This window comes from Felis catus, chromosome B2, assembly GCF_018350175.1.
Source record: "Felis catus isolate Fca126 chromosome B2, F.catus_Fca126_mat1.0, whole genome shotgun sequence".
NCBI classification, from domain to species: domain Eukaryota; kingdom Metazoa; phylum Chordata; class Mammalia; order Carnivora; family Felidae; genus Felis; species Felis catus.
The window spans coordinates 87,264,036-87,279,896 of NC_058372.1; the positions used below are offsets into that span (position 1 = coordinate 87,264,036).

The 15,861-nt window shown below is 36.4% G+C and overlaps 1 long non-coding RNA gene across 3 annotated transcripts in view; it reads left to right on the forward strand.

Annotated features, from left to right (window-relative positions):
• The window catches only part of LOC111560502, a 415,346-nt gene that overhangs the window by 34,592 nt on the left and 364,893 nt on the right, over positions 1-15,861 (forward strand). For 2 of the 3 annotated variants that reach the window (XR_006598075.1, XR_006598077.1), the window contains exon 3: positions 15,626-15,784. The exons of the other annotated variant lie outside the window; for it this stretch is intronic. This is a non-coding gene — a long non-coding RNA (uncharacterized LOC111560502). The remainder of the gene's footprint in view (positions 1-15,625; positions 15,785-15,861) is intronic. 3 annotated transcript variants of the gene reach the window in all.

The window sequence follows — 15,861 nt, forward strand, 5'->3', positions numbered from 1 at the left end:
TGAGAGAGAGAGAGAGAGAGAGAGAGAGAAGGCATGAGCAGGATGAGCAGGTGAGGGGCAGAGAGAGAAAGAGACACAGAATCCAGAGCAGACTCCAGGCTCCGAGCTGTCAGCACAGACTCTGACGTGTGGCTCGAACTCATGAACTGCAAGATCATGACTCGAGTCAAAGTCAGATGCTTAACCAACTGAACCACCCATGTGCCCTTGAAAACCAGTTTCTTGGGAGCCCTTGTTGTGCCCTGACCTAACAGGAACCATTTGGAAAGTGACACTGTCATAGCTTTTGTTCAGGTTTGCCATCTACTGGGAACATTTTCTCTGTGCCTCTATGCTAGCAATGGGCAAAGAACATAGAAAGAATTTAAAACTTTGCTGAGTTGCTTTCAGGAAGGCTTTACTGAGTGATTGGCATTTGAATTAGAGAGCAAATGAATGAATAGGTCATTTTTTTTTCAATCCAAAGGAATAGTATTATGCAAGGACAGAGAGATAAAAATGTGAAAGGTATCTTAAATACTGAGACATCCATTTTGACGAAAGTGTTTAACACACAGAATGGGGGCATAGGATATGAAATTATAAAAGTAGGTAGGCTCACTTTTAGGACCTTATGTGTTTTTTTTTTTTAATTTTTTTTCAACGTTTATTTATTTTTGGGACAGAGAGAGACAGAGCATGAACGGGAGAGGGGCAGAGAGAGAGGGAGACACAGAATCGGAAACAGGCTCCAGGCTCTGAGCCATCAGCCCAGAGCCTGACGCGGGCTCGAACTCACGGACCGCGAGATCGTGACCTGGCTGAAGTCGGACGCTCAACCGACTGCGCCACCCAGGCGCCCCTAGGACCTTATGTGTTAAACTGAAGAGTTTATACTTCGTTTTACCAGCAGTAAGAATTGTCAGAAGTTAAGATGAAAAGCAAAGTGACCAGACATGTGTTTCAGAAAGATAATCTGGGCGTCAAAGGCATATGAATTTGGTGGGGCAAGATTGAAGGCAGAGACAGGTGAGGTATGTGTGGCAATGGAATACAGGTGAGATGGGGAAGGATGCTTAAGCCATACTCCTGGGCCCTGAAGCTGTCCTCTGTCTCTGACACTGATGATGTTTCTTTATCACACTTTTATAGTAATAACCTGCAATATAGACCTTATAAGTAGCATGGCCTTGAGAATTCAGGGAACTCAAAGCCTTTATGAGCCATCACTGGTTCTTTCTTTTCCTGATTATTTTACCTTACAGTGCTGAGATAGCTAACTCTGGGTTTCTTCCCTCAGGAGCTGCTTAGAGCTTTTAAGGTAATTATTTGGGAGCAAAATCTTCTACAACATCCTAAGGGAAACTTGAAACCAGTTAATGAGCAGCAATAGGAATGCCAATGGTTGGGAAAATTGTGTCTAGGTCTTCTGAACACAGCGTTATTGCCCAAGTTCTGGAGAGAGAGACTTTGCATAGTCCATTAACCTTCACTCAGCTTCATTTTTTTTCTGCTTCTGAATTTGTCCCTTTTCAGAGTGGCTGCTTTCTTAAATCAGCATAGATTTATTGTTCCACCAATCTCCATTCACTTACCTCTGCATAGAGAGCTCATTTACTTCTAACAACTGTACATATTGTATCACAGAGTATATTTTGGAAACACTAACACCTACTCTCAGATGTGTTCAGGCATTTCATCCAGTTTTTTGACCTACTCTTACATCCTTGATCTTAGCTAAACTGTGTTTTTTTCCTAACTCTAATCTGCCTATGCTCAGGCTGATTAGTAGCTCCCCCCACCAAAAGATAACTAAGAATCTGTGAATGTGTTACCATACATGGCAAAAGGTATTTCGAATGTGTGATTGAGAATCTTGAGATGGGGAGATTATCCTGGATTATCTGGCTGGGCTAATGTAATCATAACGGTCCTTTTACGAGAAAGGTAGAAAAGTAGGTCAGAGAAAGAGATTGGAAAGAGCTATCTTGCTACCTTGAAGATAGAGTGAGCGGCCATAAACCAAGACATGCAGGCATCCTATAGAAGCTGGAAAAGGTAGGGAAACAATTTTTTTTTCCCTAGAGACTCCAGAGGTAACTAACACCTTGAGTTTATCCCAGTGAGACAGATTTTGGACTTCTCACCTCCAGAACTGTATGAAAACAAATTTGTGATTTTAAGCCATTAAGTTTCTGGAAATTTGCTACAGCAGCAATAGAAAATTAATATGGTGTGCTACATACCTTTATCTGACTTACTCGTTTTGCTGTTCAGTTTGTCTAACTGATAACAATTTTATTGCCACATTATTGATTTTCCTTGGATACTTCTCTACCAGTAGACTAGCATACTTATTTTTCCCTAAGTTGCAAATTCCTCAATGACTAAGGTATTACCTAGGAGATGAGTGACTAATGGGACTGTTCTGAGGTAAGTGAGATGAGGCTAGTAAAGTGCTTCACACAGTGATGTAGGTTGGGTATGCAATGAATTCACTTCCTGTCTCTTCATGGAGTCCTCGTAAACTAATTGTTGGGTTTTACATGGTATTGGAGAAAGTCAAAAGCTATTTTGAAAATTAATGGATCACAAGGTAGAAGTTTATTTAGAATTTAGATTAGTATGTTCTTAGTGGATATAATAGTTCTTTGATCCATTTGGAATCTCATTTAAAAGATATTTTGATTTTGAATTCCTTTGGGGGTAAAATATTTCCTACTCATAGCCACATGTACACTGTGCAGATTAAACTAGCTACAGTTTAGCAGAGCATCTTTTTTTCCTCTCAGAATTTTCCCCTTTTTGCCCCATTTTGAATGTATTTTTCTACATACACACACACACACACCTACACTCACAGTCTGTGGCTACTTATAGTCTAGAGTACAGTTAGTGTCCCTCATAGAAAGATGCTAAGGGTTAAATGAGAATGGCCAGTGAAAGTACTCTGTCAACTCTTTTGCTTACACAATGTAAGTTGTTGGTACATCTGCTGTATTGGCAAAGTTATGAACTTGAGGACAGACGTTGCATGTTATATATTTGATCCTTAAAGCCTTATACGATTTATTAAATAAATTGCTAAATAAAAGTTGGAAAATTAGAGGGGGCTGGGACAAGCCAGTGAAGAAGGGTTGAAGAAAAGAACTAAATTTGGTAGTTCTTTGGGTGGGATCATCTACTATTTGCCTCAGAAATGTCTCCTGATCTCTGCGTTTGAGCCCCTAATCCCCAAACTATGTAGTTAATTGTGAACTGTAAACCCTCAGTCACATGAACCAGTCACTCTGACTGTCCAACTAGGGCAGGCATATAAATCATCTCTCCCTTTATTAGTTTCCTGTTGTTGCCGTAACTCACTTCCGTAAACTTAATGGACTAGAATAACATAGATTTTTTTATTTTACAGTACAATAGGTAAGCAGTCCAGGACAGATCTCCCTAGATGAAAATCAGAGAGTGTTGACAGACTGTTCCTTTCTGGAGGTTTTAGGGGAGAATCTGTTTCCTGCTTATTTGAGTTGATGGCAGAATTTAGTTCCTTTGTGGTTGTAGGACTGATTTTTTTGCTAGCTTGTCAGCCAAAGGCCATTTCCAGTTTCTGAAGACCACTTATGTTCCTTGGCTTATAGTTCCCTTCTGCCATCTTGAAAGCCTGTGATGGCAAGTTGAGACCCTCTCATGTTTCTAATCTCTCGTTATTCCTCCCTATCGTCTCTTTGACCCTCTCGTCTGCTTCCCTCTTCTAATTTCCAGTACTCATTTAATTACGTTTTGCCCACCTTCAAATCTAGGATAACCTTACATCTCAAGATTCTTAACCTTAAATTAAGAAAATTTCATTTGATTTTAAGATAATATATTCACAGGTTCCAGGGATTAGGAGGTGAGTGTCTTTAGGGGAGCATTATTCTGCTAACCACAGTCCATAACTGATAGCATTTGCCTGTATTATAGTTGTTCCACACTTTGTTTTCTAATTTGGGCAGTATCTTTGTCGGTCTTTTCTCCAAGCCTCAATTATTCAGTCTCAGAACTACAGTAGGCATCTGATTCAACTCTTTTGCCAACTTAGTTCATCTGATATATAAAGTCATTTTTATCCCAATTTGTTTCAGTTCAGTTAGTTCTGTGAAATTCAGTAAGAATTTATTGTCTACTGAAAGCATTCCTGGAATGATAAGGTAAGATATGGAGTTTTTAATCTGTGAAGATAAGATATATTCACATGAGATAAAGAAAAACACGAGAGTGTACAATTCCTATGTGTGCATGATGAGGGTGTTAGAAGGGGAATATTCTCATGAAGTGGTGGGATTAGGAAAGCAAGGTTCTGATTTTTCCCAGGCTGAAGTCACTTATAAGATGTGACTTAATAAACAATGGTCAGATATTTCTGCTTGAAAATATCTCCCTGCATAGGTTGGAAATTTGTTGCTTCATTTTGTCACTATTAGATACACTTAGCTTAACAAGCATCCTCTTCTACCAAGCCATCCTGTAGAACTCTTGCTCAGGGAATGTATGTTTTTAATTGTTCATGAAACTACTGTTGTTGTTTTTAATCTTTGTACCTTAATCTGTATCAACCTTCTGTAAACCCTTAAAGAATATTTCCTTCTTTAAATTTGTTGTCTTAGTAAACTGATAGAGTTTCTAGCACTAGGTATTTATGGACCTCAAAAGCATGTAAGTGTAGTAAGTCGGGACCAGGTGGGGACAAGGCTTGGGAAATTGACCTGGGCCAGGACTTCTTTTATTATTTCATGATATCCCTATTAACATAGCAACAGTGTTGACCCCTAGGTTGTGTTACTGGAAGTCCATATTCCAGTGTTCAAGGGGAAGTAAGTAGTTCAAGTCTGAGGCAACTACCATTAACATCACAGATGTTTTAATTTATTTTTTATGTTTTCTTAAAATTTTTTAAAAGTACTTATTCATTTTTGAGAAAGAGAGAGAGAGAGAGAGAGAGAGAGAGAGAGAGAATGAGCACAGGAGAAGGAGAGGGGCTGAGAGAGAGGGAGACAGAGAATCGGAACTAGGCTCTGCATTGGCAATGCAAAACCTGACATGGGGTTTGAACTCACAAACCGTGAGATCATGACCTGAGCCAAAGTTGGATGCTCAGCCAACTGAACCACCCAGATGCCCTGAAGTATATGCTTTTAAAATGATGAATGGCCCAGCCATAGAGTATCTGGTAAGGGTAGATAATTACAGACAGGCAGAGGTAGCTTGTTCTGGGAGAACAGATCCAGATAGAACTAGAAATCTAGGGTCCAGCCCCATTAGGGTTGCGATCCCAGGCAAATGGACTAGAATTCAGGATATGGAGCTTGAATATAAAGTGCAAAGCATGGCCGAAGCCCAGAAATAGAGACTGGTAAGGATGGTGGGGCAAAGGGTCCAGCCTGGGGCTTAGGAACACTGGTGCCAGAGAAGACATGAGCTTTAGCTGACAGATAAATTCCAGACCTTTCAGCTTGTTACTAATATCCAGTCAGACCTCATACTCATTGGCTCAGGCAGATCAGAGCTCACTGATGGTTGTTCTTCAGGACTTGCACCTGCTCATGGCCAGTTGTAGTCTCTGACTGTCAGTCTGGGGGGAATAGGACAGTTGGTCTCTGCCATATCAAGAACAATACCATAGAAATTTGTTCCACCTGTTCTGTGCAGTTCGCATAATGCCACATGACTCCAGTCTCAATTGAATTAAACTAACAAGTTGTTTGCTTTCATTGAAGTATTATTACAAAGACATTTAACATTAAATTATTTATTTTGTTAATTTTCTGTTTTTTTAAGTGTTTGTTTTTGGAAGACAGAGAGACAGAGTGGGGGAGGGGCAGAGAGAGAGGGAGACACCGAATCTGAAGCAGGCTCCAGGGTCTGAGCTGTCAGCACAGAACCTGACGTGGGGCTCGAACCCACAAAGCATGGGCTCATGACCTGGGCGAAAGTCAGATGCTCAACCACTGAGCCACCCCGGTGCCCCTGTTAATTTTCTAAGTTAAGAATTCTTCTATTTGGCAGAATAGAAGAAATTCTAATATTCTGTGGTCTCTGAAGATAAAATGAGAGGTAGTGAGTCCCCAAAACATGAAGAATTCAAACATTCTTTAGATGACCACTTGGCAAATATGATGCTGGGGGATTAAATGGGTGACATTTAAAGGTCCTTTCTAATCCTAAAACACCATCTAAATCAGGATAATATAAAAATGTCTAGACTTCATAGACATTATTTTTACTTATTGAACACCTGGCTTCTTTTAAATTTTAGAAAAATACTTATTAATTAGAAAAGATATTAAAATGTGATAATTTTCATTAAGCATGCTTGGCCATTTTAAATTACTTTCTTCAATTTAAAATCCCCTTAATACACTGATTACTTATTAGAGAAACCAATAATCTTCAATAATTTGCAGTAAATTGCAAATTTATGCATAAATATTTAAATGTTACACATACTCCTATTCATTGAGGATCCTTTTTTTTGGGGCATAAAATCCATACTGATGTATTTTATTACAAAGTTGCTTATTTTAATACTGGAGTAAACTCAAAATTTGTCTTCTAGTTGTACTGAATTTCAATGGCCTTTTAATTGCAATTAAGCTCACAGTTTTCAAAGTTCTTTTAGAAGAAGGGCCTATCTGTATTTAAAGTGTGTATTGCCTTAAGTAGTGCTATCATCTGAACAATCTCTGCTGTGCCTGGCAGTCAATGAAGAAAAAAGTGCACAAGATTCATATGCGATTTGAGAATTGTGTCTATGTCTAAAACAGACGTCCAGTGAGAGAGGGCTTTCTCAACTTTTGCCTTGATACCTTCAGTCTAAACCTAGAATCACAGAATTTACATGTTTCAAAGGTTATTAGCGATACCTTTCATACCTCATTTTACAGATGAGGAATCTGAGTCACTGTGAGGTTGAGTAGTTTATCTATTCATATATGCATTTAACAGTTCTCCTGCTCCTTTGCCTTCAGTTTGACCCTGACAGGGTGTTTAGTTATTTTTCTTTTAAAGAAGAAAAGAGATGGGCAAGATCACACAGTCAGTAGATGGTGTTTTCACTTGTCCCTGCTTGTGATGCTGGACTATAGCCTTTCATGGTCCTTTTTTTACATCCTTATTTATCTGATGACTACATGATGACTAAATCAAGCCTTATTTATCTGAAGGCAGATAAAATAAAGCTACAGTGTACCCATTCATTGCAAAATGGTGTCTGTAAGATCTGGAAGTGCTGGAGATAGCTTTTTCCTAAGATATTTATTAAACTTATGTGAGGTATGTATTTTATAAATTAATATTAAGAAATGTCAGTCACATGTGTTTTAATATTTACAGTTTTCAGAATACTTCACATTTTAAAAACAGATTTATATTTATGTGGTACTATTTCACTTATTGCCTTGTAATCATTAGTATTGATGAATATTGACATATTTAATCAGAACATTCAGGGGCAGAAACCTGATAATGACTCAGGCCAAAAGTTATGCTAAGAATTTTAATTTTATAATGTTGCACATTATGAATAATTAAATTTTTCTCTTTTGATCTCTATGTATTCATCTTTAAAGATATTCTTAATGATATGCCTAAAGCTAGTGGTAGGCAGGAACTTTGATTGCAATCTTCTTATGTCTTGTGTCTTAAGAAGTCACTTCTCCAGGGAAAGACCATCTTTCTTACTTTCCTCTAAGCCCAGATGTGAGGTTCCTGCAGTTTTTCCATTGCAATGTAAGAAAAGTTTCCTAGCATAGGTAATATACTTCGAAGCCACTTGCATGACCTCTGTGACTGCGTCTGTGCCCACTTCTGGGCTCTTCACAACATGCCATGTCTTCTAGACTTGCAACATCCCTGAGATCTAAGGATTGCTTTAGGATTACCAGTCTATAGGTGGGGAAACTGAGATTCTGAGAGGTGAGTTGTGTGCAAAGCCATTCAAGATGTCCCTTCTACCACAACAGACTTCTTATTTATTATATTTCCTCTTGAGAGAGAGAGAAAGAATAAAAGTAAGATCAATAGTGGCCCTATGCATCCATGTAACAGTTTAGAAATTTCTTTTTACTTCCTACCTGATTGTGTGTTATATGTGTATGACAGTGTTCTCTAGAGGACTGATGTGGTAATGATAATGGTAATATTTGTTAAAAACTTGCTATATGGCAGGCACTGTGCTAAGTGCTTCATATACATTATCTCATTTCATCCTCACAGCAACCCTATGAAGTAGAAATTATTATCCTCGTTTTTAAGATGAGAAAATGAGGCTTAGAGAGATTAAATAGCTTGCCCAAGGTTACTACTGTTTAAACCAAGCAATCTAACTGCAGATTCCAATCCGCTAACTGCTCTGCTCTGTTGCTTGCACTGTATGTAAGGCTTTTCTTTTTTCCATTTTAATGTTTCTTTGCTTTATGAAGGGGTTACAGAGGAATGACTTCCGCCCTAGCACTGTGCCATTAAGAACTGCTGCTACTGACTAATGTCCTCAAACATTAGTGTGTATAAGAATTATCTGGGTTGTTTTTTTTAGACAAATGGTGCCTAACATTTCTGAAATGTTTATATTACTCTAATTATACAATTTAAGTGAATTAGAGTTGCTTAGTGAGAAAAACCCTAAAATTTGGTATTGTCAACAAATGTCTAATAATCATCTGTTAACTTATTTTTTCTAGAAAAATAGATCTCATAAGGTCAATTGCTCTAAGCAAGTTGTGTGGTGCCTTATATTTGTAATTCATATAATCATGAGATATGCTGCCCCTTTAAATTTCTTCAATGGAACCAGCTTGCCTTCTACTAGATGGAAATGTGGCCAATTCTATGGCTTTTCTGCTCTCTCTCAGGGTCTTATAGTGTCTATAAGTCATATATGCAGTCTTAATTCAATAATCTAAAGTGTACACTCTCTTGTATCGATACACACTTTCATCTTCATTCAAAATTGTAGTTATTTCCTTTACCTCAGCTGAAGCTTTTTGTAGGTGGGAGTCCAGGTAGAGAGTGTGGTCCTTCCTTTAACACATCTTTGTATTTACTTTTCCTCCTTCCTCACAGATTTTCCCTTACCTCACTCCTATTTTCTGAGATCACTTTTCCCAAATAAACTACTTGCCTGCAAAACTTTTTTCTCAGGCTTCCAAGGGGACCTAGGCAAAGACACTTACCAATGCTAATCTTAACTCATTTCCTATCTTTTGAAGATTGGTACAAATGTGAAAACTAAAGGTTATAAATTCGTATGAAATTGGGGATGTCTACAAGAGGTAATGCCTGCATTTTGTTGGCTTCAATTGAGTAATTTGCACCAAGCATTAAAATGGCCCATAAGTAATTCATGATTGTGGGTAATTAAATACCACCAAGCTGCCATCCTTTCTTGGAGGCAGAGGACTGGCCTGAATGACTCCTTTAAAAAAGAATTGAGGATTTCAGTGACTATTTTATCAGAGACAAGCACTTTCTTGTTGGCTTAGGAAGTTATCAAAAAGACTTGTCATTTATTTGGGCTCACAAGCAGCTGTACATAAAAGTGAAATATCCTTACCACTATTCAGAGTTTTCCTAGGTGACAGTGATGCCAATGTCACTTCCACCTGGTTTTGCACTATGTCTGAAACAGTCATACAAGTGTTTTCCCTTTCTTAACCTTACAGGCTCTCATGGTTGCATGATAAGCTAGTCTAGTGGTTCCTAAAAACTGGTCTATGGACTGAGTATAGCAAAATCACTGAGAAAGCATTTTAAAAATACATGCTTCTGAGTTCTACCTCTGGAGATTTGAATTGGTTCCGGAGTTTGGGCAGTGGTGGGCTGGAGCCGGCGTGTTCTGGCTGGTGAGAACCCATTGTGCCCCTATCTTTCTAACTCCACAGTGAGTGACTTCATGTTGGTAGCTTGAAATCAGACCTGATGAGAGTATTGATACTATGGAAATTGGCAAATGGTATAAATGAGAGATTTTTTTCCTCTCTAGAGCTAATGTTAGACATTTACTAGCACATCACTGGATTGGGGACTAGGACTAAGTGCAACCTGTCCCTCAGCAAGGAATCTGTTCTTTAGAAATGTGTTTTTATTTCTGACTTAATATGAGCTGTTCACATGGCAGTTCTATTAGCACTTTACCATTATATTTATACCATTTATATTTTCTTATAAATACAATTTTTAAGGTGTATCTGTTAACCTTTTTTATTTAAAATACAATTACTGACATTAGCTTAATAAAAATACCAATTTGACTTGTGCTATAGTAGCTAACGTAAATGACCTCCTCTTTGGCACCTAATTGGGTTTTCTAAAGGAAAACCAGTCCATACTAATTTAATTCTCTGTGTGATACTGTTCTACAAAATTAAAATGTTTATCTGGTTTGGTTAATCAGTTTTTAGAATAATTGTTTTAACAGAATATTGGAATATCATTAGTCTACTGAATATTATAATTTAACAAATGATTGCTATGCTAAACCAAATGGTTACCATGGCAAGATTTCATCTGGAGCCTTGAGGTAGGAGGGCTGTTCCATCAGAAAGGGATTCCTATTTCTCTTTCCCATGGGTACTGCTAATTGCTAAACATTAAACATAGTAAGGTTGGAGAATTTACTGCATATTTACAAAGAGAACAATGATTCTCAACACAATACCTATATATCTGTACCTGGAAACAGTGATTTAAAGGCCAGTTAAGGTCATTTAAGCCATTGCCAATAGAGTTTACAGTGATAAATCTGGAATATAAAAATCACACCTTGGTTTTAATACAAAAGGGGAAATGCCAAATTGCTCATTGTGGTATAATATTCTGAAAATTGAATTACCTGTGAGGAAATATGTATTTTGGCCTCAGCTTCATCATTTCCTATTCAAGCACCATTGGTGAAGTCACATAATCTTTCTTAGCCTCAATTCTTTATTCTTAAACCTACTGTATTTTTATTACATAGCTTATTCTGAGGATCAAGTGAGATAAACATGTGAGCAATTTGAATACAATATTCCTTAAATGTAAGGAATCATCAATGTTAGTATATTTCAAAGACTTAAGACATTGTGTTTTAGATGTGATTCAATCTAATCACATTTATATCTAGTGTTGATAGATTCCTTGTTGGAACTTTATATGACTGAATTGAGTCTTAATTTGTCATTGACATGTATGGTTACCTTCTTTTGGATGCCATCTTGATGATTATGAACTAATTTCCAAAATTCAAATAAATTTCATATATACATGTATTATTTCACAATTATTTTATGGGAGAATTAGTATGTTGCATTGCTTAAAGTGTTTCTATCTTATGTGAATGTGGTAGTATGAATAAGGACAATAACAGCTAACACTATAATACTATATGCTATATAGCATCCCAGCTTTTTTGTTTTTAAGTTTATTTATTTTAGAGAGATACAGAGAGAGAGAGAGAGAGAGAAAGAGAGAGAATTCCAAGTAGGTTCTGTTCTGTCAGTGTGGAGCCCAATGCTGGGCTCCAACTCATGAACTGTGAGATCATGCCCTGAACCAAATCAAGAGTTGGATGCTTAACTGACTGAGTCACCCAGGAGCCCTTAGTATCCCAGCTTTTTTCAGATGAAAAGACATAGAGAGAAGTATCAACTCTTCTAAGTCTTAATAGCTAGAGAATGATAAAGTTAGGACTCAAAAGTTGTTCCACCTCAAACTCAAACCCAAATCCAAACTCTGAACCAAAATGCTAGTATTGCCTCTTGCATTATTCATATCTGCCTTTATTTTTACCTTATTCTCCTTTTCATCACTCAAAAAGTGTTTGTGTATATACATATAGAACAAGTTTCCCTCTTAGATAAACAAGATGTTTTGTAGGTTGATGGTGACAGTTCATAGTTGGGACCAATCAGAGTGCACTATCATTGTGTACAACAGTGGCTGCAAAATACCTAATATCCTGCCAGACAGCCTATGATTTCTCTAAATCACATTCATAGTACTTTATAACTGCAATAAATGTTTTTTACACTAAATCCAGATTTGAAGATCAAGTGGAAGTTTCCTCCAAAAGACACTATTATTTGGTTTATGAGGGAAGAGTATTAACAAACATGATTTTAAAATTACTTTTGAATGCTTAGGCATTTATAAATTTTTATTTATAATCCTCACAAAAGACATATATGTCCATTTTGCAGATAAGGAAACTGAGCTAGAGAGCACCTCACCTGAGAGTCACACAGTTGCTAAGTGGCAGAGGTGGAATTCAAACTCTAGTCCACGAAACTCCCAGACCCATCATTTTCTCACTATCACATGACACCACATTGTTGTGGAACACTCAAGGGGTCCTATAAAGGAAGGTTTACAATGTGACCATATATAGACTGAGAAGTTGTCATACTTAAGAATCACAATGTCTCACATGGAAATCCAAACTTGTATTTTTTCTGGAAGGTCTGGAACAAGGGCTGAGAGGAAGTAGCCTCTGCTCCCTCTAGAATGAAGTCTGAGCTCTCATTTTACCACCTTTCCTATAACTTATCAACCATATTACCTGACCCTATTAGAGTTCATCATCTCTGGATTCAGTTGTGATTCAAAGCTTTGTTGACTAAGGTGGGGGAAAGTTAAGCCTGTGCTATCCTTATGATTAATTAAGAAATTGGGGAGAAAGCTTTTATAGTTTTCAAGATAATATATTTTGGTACCAAACCAGGGCCTTCTGAGATTATATAATACTCTGGGCTCTTCTTCTGGAATTGTAATTGACTGACATAAGCCACTCATTAAAATGTTGATGTTATTCAAATTGTGTCAGTATAATTTTTTAGGATATTTATACCTGGAATCTGGGGTTGGTAAAGAATAATGCTTGCATTATTCTGGCATTGGGGTCTCAAAAATTATAAGATCTTGCATTTTGTTTGGAAACAAATATATTCTAAAGGTAGGAGGTGGATTGGGAAGGGAACACTAATATCTTTTTGTTTATTGTTACATAACTTAAAATATATAATCCTAAAAATAGGCCTTTAGATCATTATTCAGATGGAATAAGCATTTTTTTATGACTAGAGGATTGTATAGTTCATCTCTCACAGAAATAATAAGTTTTCATATCCAGTGAATTATTTGGGTTTTCTAATTAAAAAGTGAAACAAAGAGTTGTCCTAGAGTTAAGAAAAAATTGAAGAAAATAGACCAGTAATTTAAAATATCAGTTTTGCTGCAGCCCTGGGTGGCACAGTCAATTAAGTGTATGACTCTTGATTTCGGCTCAGGTCATGATCCCATGGTCATGAGATTGTGAGAATTTTATTCACGTGTAGGCAGTCAAAAAAATGTATCTCCATTTGAATGGGGGTGGGGGATTTTCTTTCTAACACTTGAAGTAAGTGCTACTTTTTGTGGGACAATTTTCTCAGAAATTAACTACAAATGGAGTCCAAAATGTTTAGATAATTAATAAAAATCATTTATTTCTCAATATGATAATTTATATAAAAGAATTTGTAAGTTTAAAAACAAGAAGCAGATAAAGGACAGTGTTATTATTTAAGCACTTACCCTCCTTAGTATTTCCTAAATTCATACTATGAATCCAGTACTATTAGGTGCTGTGGAAGATTTATAAACACATTTATTTTTGAATTTTTATTCTGAATAATCAATTGGTTTATAATTTTTAAAAATGGTACATAATAAAAATACCATGAAAATTATTATTTTATCTCTATTTCCATCCCAGAGGCAACAAATATTACCTGTTCCTTGTGTATTGTTACACAGACATTTTATGTAGATACAAGCAAAGTGGTGTTTGTACAACATCCCTGTTGTACAGCCTGCTTTATACGCTATGGTAGTATACCCTACACATAGTTCTGAATCTTGCTTTTTCACATGCAGATCTTGGAGATTATTCCATAGCCCAAGTAGTGAATTATCTTTTTTTTTTAAGACTTTTTTTTTCTTTTTTGGGTGCTTTATAATTTCACCAGGCATTGGTTGTGTACATTTAGGCAGTTTCCAGTTTTGCTATTACAAACCATAGTTTAGTGAATAATCTTATATAGAGGTCTTTTCACCTGTTAAGTAAATATGTCTTTAAGAAAAATTCCTTGAAGTGGAGTTGAATTAAAAAGTATGTGCTTCTGTAATTTTGAACAATATTGCCTAATTACCCTGCAGAGAGGTTGTGCCAGTGTATACTTTTGACTAGCAGCATGCAAAAATGCCTGTTTCCCCACTGCCTGGCCAAACAGCATTATTAATCTTTTGTATTTTTGCCCATCTGATAGGTAAAGAATGGTATGTTAGTGTAGTTTTAATTTTCATTTTTTTAATTCTTATTCATGTGTTTTGGAGTTATTTATGTTTCATTTCCCATGAACTGTCTGTGCACGTTGCTTGCCAATTCTTCTGTTGGGTCATTTATTATCAAATAGTTGGTGTTTATTGTTTATTGGTTTGTGATATGAGTTGTAAATATTTATCCCAGCTTGTCATTTTCCTTTGCCATTGCTTATTTTAGTTTTTGCTATGAAGATTATTATTAAATTTTTTTATGCTGTGGAATTTATCAATCTTTTGATTTATAGCTTCTGTGTCATATTTAAATAGGCCTCTTCTATACCAAGATTATAAAACACTTCTCCCAGGTTTCTTCTAATACTTTTATGCTTTCATTTTTACAATTAAATCTTTGATTCATTTGGAATTTATCCTGATGTAGAATATGAGATATAGCTCTAATGTTACTTTTTTCTAGATGGCTACCCAATAGCATTTATTGAATAATCCATCTTCACTGGTTTCAGAGTCTGCATTGCTACCTTTTGTTATATTAATAATTATGGAATGCACACTATGAATCAAATGTTGTGTTAGGTACTATGGCAAATTTAAAAAGTGTAATATAGTTCTTGCAGCCAGAAATACCTGTCTAGTTATAGCAACAAAACTAACACTCATGGAAAAAATCAAATGGTGAGCTGCATTAGAAGGTTTTATGGAGAGGCAGGCATCAGTTCTTTCCTGACAGTTGTAAATGGAATTAGAGAATAAAAACACACAAAAGAGAAATAGGGGAACAAAATAAAAGGAAGAAACCTACTCATACTCATTATCCAAAATGGATAGGCCCAGGCCATAGGGAGGCTGCATGTTGATTAGCAAATGTTTAATGTGGGTATATTTCTACATGGCAAATGCTTTTATTTTTAGAAACACATCTATGATATCTAAGGTGAAAATTACCATTATAAAATGCTGTTGATTTCTTAAATTCTCTTTTTAATTAAGATTAAAATTAAATTCCCTTTATTTTTAATTTAACTGTGAGAGTAAAGGTATTTGTGAAAATGGCTTCAACCTGAACAGCCACTCTCAGAGCAGATATCTTGTTAGTTGATTTGGAATTATTTGGGTGTGTCTGAATTGTTTCCCATTGTATTTTCTTGCCTACTTAATTTTGAACCTCTTTGTATGAAATTGGCCAAATTGGGCTTTGTTACTTTAAATTCCTTAACAATGGGAGCTTTAGAAACCCCTATAGTGCATAATACACATAGAGCAGACCCCCTGGCCCCCCACCCCTTATCTGTGGTTTTGCTTTCTGTGATTTCAGTTTCCCAAGGTCACTTGTGGTTTGGAAGCAGATGATCCTCCTTCTGACAAATTATCAGAAGGTCAATAGTAGCCTAATGCTAAATCATAATGCCTACATCATTCACCTCACTTCATCTCATTATGTAGGATTGTATCATCTCATATCATCACAAGAAGGGTAAGTACAGTACAATAAGATATTTTTAAAGATATTTTGAGAGAGAGAAAGACTGCATCACAATAACTTTTATTATG